Source organism: Callithrix jacchus, chromosome 3 (assembly GCF_049354715.1).
Source record: "Callithrix jacchus isolate 240 chromosome 3, calJac240_pri, whole genome shotgun sequence".
NCBI lineage: Eukaryota > Metazoa > Chordata > Mammalia > Primates > Cebidae > Callithrix > Callithrix jacchus.
This window is the reverse complement of record NC_133504.1, coordinates 84499176-84505913: the sequence shown is the minus strand read 5'-3', so window position 1 is coordinate 84505913 and position 6738 is coordinate 84499176. Positions and strand designations below refer to the sequence as shown.

The window sequence follows — 6738 nt, the reverse complement described above, 5'->3', positions numbered from 1 at the left end:
GAGAGGACTTCTTAGATTCTCCTATTAAAAATAGCACCATTCCCCGCCTTCACTCCCCTGTTATTCTCTGTCCTCTTACTCTGCTTTGTTTTTCTTCATAGCCCTTAAAACCACCTGATATGATGTATATTTATTTATTTTCTCATACCCCACTGGCCAGAATATAGGTTCCATTAAAGCAAGGGCTTTTCCTATTGTTTTCTTTTTCCTCTGCTATACATAAGATTAATTCCTTATAAAAGTAATTTTTTGAAAACTAAAACACAAATACTGTCAAAAGATTAATGATACGTTCTCCTCTCTGAATTATCTCAAAGATTCATAATAAGGACCTCCTATCTTCATGTCCTTCTTAACCTCAACTTGGAAAGCTGAAAGGTTCCAAAATGTCCAGTTGTTATAAAATAACGTGTTAAGCCTAGCTGCACTATGAGAATTACTGGAAATATGGTATAGAAGTTACCATAATGTACCTTACATACCAAATTATAAATATTTTAATTGTTACATTATTAAAATATTTTATTATATAGTTAGCATTAATTTATAATGCAGATATTTTAACCAGCTAAGCCACAGAGCCTATAATGCAGATATTTTAAGACCACCTGGTCCCAGTTCTGCCTCTGACACTAGCAGGTGACCTCAGGCAACTTGCTTAAACCAGCTCTGTCCCATGGAAGCATAATGTGAGACACATAAGTAATTAAAATTTTTCTAGTAACCAGGTTAAAGAAAGTGAAAAGAAACAGGTGAAATTAATTTTAATAACATATTTCACTTAAGCCAACATATTCAAAATATTTCAATATGTAATTAATGTAAACCAATGCTAATGATATAAAGTCTTTGAAATCTAGTTTGTGCTTTACACTTAGATCACAATTCAGACAAGCCACATTTTAAAATTAAATTAAATTTTATTTTTTTGAGACAGAGTCTTAGTCCATCATCCAGGCTGGAGTGTAGTGGTATGATCTTAGTGGTGTGATCTTGGCTCACTGCAACCTCTGCCTCTTGGGTTCAACTGATTCTCCTGCCACAGCCTCCTGAGTAGCTGATATTAAAGGCGCCCGCCACCACGCCCGGCTAGTTTTGTGCTTTTAGTAGAGATGGGGTTTCACCATGTTGGCCAGGCTGGTCTTGAACTCCTGACCTCAATGATTCACCAGCCTCGGGCTCCCAAAGTGCTGGGATTACAGGCATGAGCCACCATGCCCAACTCAGACAAGCTGCATTTCAAGAGTGCAATTGCTACATGAGCTAGTGGATATAACATTGGATAACATAGGTTCAAACTTCTTTCTCAGTTTTATTATCTGTTAAGTGTGTATAATAATAGTACCTGGCCAGGTGCAGTGGGTCATGCCTGCAATCTTAACACTTTGGGAGGCTGAGGTGGGCGGATCACCTGCAGTCAGAAGTTCGAGACTAGCTTGACCAACATGGAGAAACCCCGTCTCTACTAAAAATACAAAATTAGCCAGGCGTAGTGGTGGGCACCTGTAATGCCAGCTACTCAGGAGGCTGAGGCAGGAGAATCTCTTGAATCAGGGAGGCAGAGGTTGCAGTAAGCCAAGATCACACCATTGCACTCCAGCCTGGGCAACAAGAGCGAAACTCTGTCTCTAAATAAATAAATAAAAATATCTGTCAGCTGCGCGTGGTGGCACACACCTGTAATCCCAGCTACTGAGAAAGCTGAGGCAGGAGGATCACTTCAACCCAGGGGTTCAAGGCTTCAGTGAGCTATTATCTACCATGCCACTGTACTACAATCTGGATGACAGAGGCAGACCCCATCTCTTAAAAATACATATATATATGTAATAAATCAATTAATTAAGAAAATGCTATCTGTTTCATATGATTAAATTTGAAACAACAAAGTGCTTAGGATACACTCAGAATTTTATTTTTTTAAATTTTTTTTGAGATGGAGTTTCGCTCTTGTTACCCAGGCTGGAGTGCAATGGCGTGATCTTGGCTCACCGCAACCTCCACCTCCTGGGTTCAGGCAATTCTCCCACCTCAGCCTCCCAAGTAGCTGGGATTACAGGCGCATGCCACCATGCCCAGCTAATTTTTTTTTTTGTATTTTTAGTAGAGACGGGGTTTCACCATGTTGGCCAGGATGGTCTTGATCTCTTGACCTCGTGATCCACCCGCCTTGGCCTCCCAAAGTGCTGGGATTACAGGCTTGAGCCACTGTGCCCAGCCGATACACTCAGAATTTTAAAAGCAAAATGTTATTGGCCGGGCACGGTGGCTCATGCCTGTAATCCCAGCACTTTGGGAGGCCAAGAATGGTGGATCACCTGAGGTCAGGAGTTCGAGACCAGCCTGGCCAACACAGTGAAACCCGTCTCTACTGAAAATACAAAAGATTAGCCAGGCGCAGTGTATGTACCTGTAATCCCAGCTACTCAGGAGAGTATTGCTTGAACCCGGGAAGCAGAAGTTGGAGTGGGCTGACATTGCACCACTGCACTCCAGCCTGGGCGACAGAGGGAGACTCTGTCTCAAAAAAAAAAAAAAAAAGCAAAACGTTGTTAGTGGCTGGAGGAGCTCACTGGTCAGAGGCTGGGAACCACCCCATATCATTTCCTTAGCTTGCTTCATGCAGGAGGATAACTGAAGACGCTCTGCAAGAGTGACCTGCTGGTGTAGAGATGAGAACCTTGTCAGAGTAGAGGAGATCTCATGACAGGAGGATCAGCAAGGCTATAATCACAGGTCAGAAAAGGTCACACGGGCACTGATAGCATACATTTGAAAAAGATCGCAAGATTTGCCCAGTAAAACATTAATGATTTTGTTGAGAAGGTTAGCGTTCTCTCTTTAATTACTGATACATAACCCTCTTATTTTGGAGTAATTTCTGCAATAGAAAGTGCCAAATAAGCAACTGCTCTTCAATTATTATTATTATTTTTGAGATGGAGTCTCACTCTTTCATCCAGGCAGGAGTGCAGTGGCACAATCTTGGCTCACTGCAACCTTTGCTTCCCAGGTTCAAGCAATTCCCCTGCTTCAGCCTCCCGAGTAGCTGGGACTACAGACATGCACCACCATGCCCAACTAATCTTTGTATTTTTAGTAGAGATAAGGTTTTACCATGTTGGCCAGGATGAGCTCAATTTTTTGACCTTGTTATCTGCCCGCCTCAGCCTCCCAAAGTGCTGGGATTACAGGTGTGAGCCACCATGCCCAGCCACATTATTATCTTAATCTATTTCAAACAACTCAGTTAAAAAAGACAAAGTGTTTTTATGTCCATTTTTCAGATTAGGAACTCTATAGATTAAATCAAGGGAAAATAGCAAAGTTACCCAAAGGTCACACAAACAGGGCAGAACAAAGCTTTGGTTCTGGGTTCATCTGTTTCCTAAGCTCACATTATTTTCATTTACTAAAAACTGCCATAGATTATGCCAGATCTATCAAATAGATTTTAAAATGTGTTTTTTCATAATAGCATATCTTATCACTATTTCCTATATAGGTATACGTTCAAATATTAATTCTTCTTGTTGTGGATTTTATTTATTTATTATTTTTGAGACAGGGACTTGCTCTGTCACCCAGGCTTGAATGCACTGGTGCTCACTGCAACCTCAAACTCCCTGTTCAAGTGATCTTCCTGGTATAGCTGGGACTGCAGGCAAGCACCATCATGCCTGGCTAGTGTATTTTGTCTGTTTGTTTTTGTTTTTAATTTTAGTAGAGATGATGTCTTGCTATGTTGCCCAGGCTCATCTTAAAATCCTGGGCTCAAGCGATTCTCACACCTTGGTCTCCCAAAATGCTGGGATTACAGGTATGAGCCACTGTAAGCCTCAGCCTTTCATGAACTTTAGTTTTTAAAATGGTACTACATTTTACACACACACACACACACACACACACACACACCAGTTTTTGGTTTTTTTTCAGATAGAGTCTCTTTCTGTCTCCCAGGGTGGAGTGCAGTGGCACAATCTATTACCCCAACCTCCACCTCCCAGGTTCAAGTGATTCTCCTGCCTCAGCCTCCGGAGTAGCTGGGATTAAAGGCACCTGCTACCATACCTGGCTAATTACTTGACCATAAACTCCCTGGGTACAGATTCCATTTGAACACAGTATCGAATGGGTGAATGGTTAACAGATGGATGGATGGATGGAATCTTTTGATGGTAGCTGACAGGGTTCCTTACAAGCTCAAATTTTTTTTTTTTTTGACAGATTTTGATTTGTTGCCCAGGCTGGAATGCAGTGGCGCAATCCTGGCTCACTGCAACTTCTGCCTCCCAGGTTCAAGCAATTCTCTGCCTCAGCCTCCCGAGTAAATGGGATTACAGGCTCCCACCACCACACCCCGCTAATTTTTTTTGTATTTTTAGTAGAGACGAGGTTTCACCATCTTGACAAGTCTGATCTTGTATTCTTGACCTCGTGATCCACCCACCTCGGCCTTACAAAGTGCTGGGGTTCCAGGGGTGAGCCACCACACCTGGCCTTCCAAAATATTTTTATAGTAATCATTGTAGGTGGGGAGTCAACTGTTTTTCCTACTCAGAATACTTCTTTACTTCATGATTCTTTGGGCTCTAGACAAATGTGGTATTAATATATGAAATGTAGGCCAGGTGCGGTGGCTCACACTTGTAATCCACAGTTTGGGAGTCTGAGGAGGGTAGATCATGAGGTCAAGAGTTCGAGACCAGCCTGACCAACATGGTGAAACCCTGTCTCTACTAAAAATACAAAAATTTGCCAGGCATGGTGGCATGCACTTGTAATCCCAGCTACTCAGGAGGCTGAGGCAGGGAATTGCTTGAACCTGGGAGGCAGAGGTTGAGGTGAGCTGAGATGGTGCCATTGCACTCTAGCCTGGGCAAGAAGAGCAAAACTTTGTCTCAAAATAAATAAATAAATAAATAGCTTTCTGCTACCAACATGGAGACTTAGTACCGCATCCTGTTCTTAGTACTCAAATGTCCCAGCCTGAAGCTGAAGAAGCCACCCTGGCTGCACATGCCATTAGCCATGACTGTGTATGCTCTGGTGGTGGTGTCTTACTTCCTCATCACTGGAGGAATAATTTATGATGTTATTGTTGAACCTCCAAGTGTTGGCTGGTGAACATGGGCATCGGAGGCCAGTAGCTTTCTTGGCCTAGAGAGTAAATGGACAATATATTATAGAAGGACTTGCATCCAGCTTCCTGTTTACAATGGGAGGTTTAGGTTTCACAATCCTGGACCAGTCGGATGCACCAAATATCCCAAAACTCAATAAATTTCTTCTTCTATTCATTGGATTCCTCTGTGTCCTATTGAGTTTTTTCATGGCTAGAGTATTCATGAGAATGAAACTGCTGGGCTATCTGATGGGTTAGAGTGCCTTTGAGAAGAAATCAGTGGATACTGGATTTGCTCCTGTCAATAAAGTTTAAAGGCTGTACCAATCCTCTAATACGAAATATAGAAAAGAATGAAGAGCAGCAGTAAAAGAAATATACAGTGAAAATAGAGGAAGCATATAGACGCTTGGAGTAGGCCAGGCATGGTGGCTCACACCTATAATCCCAGCACTTGGGAGGCCGAGGCAGGTGGATCATGAGGTCAAGAGATCAAGACCATCCTGGTCAATGAGGTGAAACCCTGTCTCTACTAAAAATACAAAAATTAGCTGGGCATGGTGGTGCGCGCCTGTAGTCCCAGCTACTCAGGAGGCTGAGGCAGGAGAATTGCTTGAACCCAGGAAGTGGAGGTTGCGGTGAGCTGAGATTGTGCCATTGCACTCCAGTCTGGGTAACAACAGCGAAACTCGTCTCAAAAAAAAAAAAAAGAAGCTTGTAGTAGAACTTTTTCTTGGTATTAAAGAGACAAGTTGATAACAATATTTTTTTTTCCTGCTGACCTATTGCTATACCAACGATGTTGAGTAGCATTTTCTTTTCAGTTTTTCATTTCTTAAAACATACTCCATATTTACAATTATAATATCAAATAAAGTGATTATTTTTTTACAACCCCCTTAACATTTTTTGGAGATGACATTTTTTATTTTCAGAAATTAACATAAAATCAAGAATCAAGATTCCATAAGCTGAGAACTCTGGACAGCTGATCAGCTTTACCTATGCTGCTTTGCCTTTAACTAGAGTGTGTGATGATAGATTATTTCAGATATATATGCAAGACTATTTCCTGGATGTATAAAAGGAGCAGAAATAAATACTTTTTCTAATTAAAAATACATACATACATAAAAATAAGGCCAGGTGCAATGGTTTACGCCTATAATCCCAGCACTTTGGGAGGCTGAGGCTGGTGGATCATTTGAGGTCAGGAGTACGAGACCAGCCAGGCCAACATGGTGAAACCCCATCTCTACTGAAAATACAAAAATTAGCTAGGCATGGTGGTGGGCACTTGTAATCCCAGCTACTCAAGAGGCTGAGGATGGAGAATCACTTGAACCTGGGAGATGGAGTTTGCAGTGAGCCAAGATTGCGCCACTGCCCTCCAGCTTGGGTGACAGAGCGAGACTCTGTCTCATAAATAAATAAATAAATAAAACTGGTATTAGCCGGGTGTGGTGGCATGCAACTGTAATCTCAGCTACTTGTGAGGCTAAGGCAGGAGAATCACTTGAACCTGGGAGGCGGAGGTTGTGGTGAGTGGAGATTGCACCATTGCACTCCAGCCTGAGCAACAAGAGTGAAACTACGTCTCAAAAAAAAAAAGA

At 42.1% G+C, this 6738-nt stretch overlaps 1 pseudogene; it reads left to right on the top strand.

Moving 5' to 3' along the window:
* The first annotated feature begins 4932 nt into the window (after nt 1-4932).
* LOC100896256 (oligosaccharyltransferase complex subunit OSTC pseudogene) lies at nt 4933-5419 on the top strand (annotated as a pseudogene).
* Nucleotides 5420-6738: the final 1319 nt, after the last annotated feature.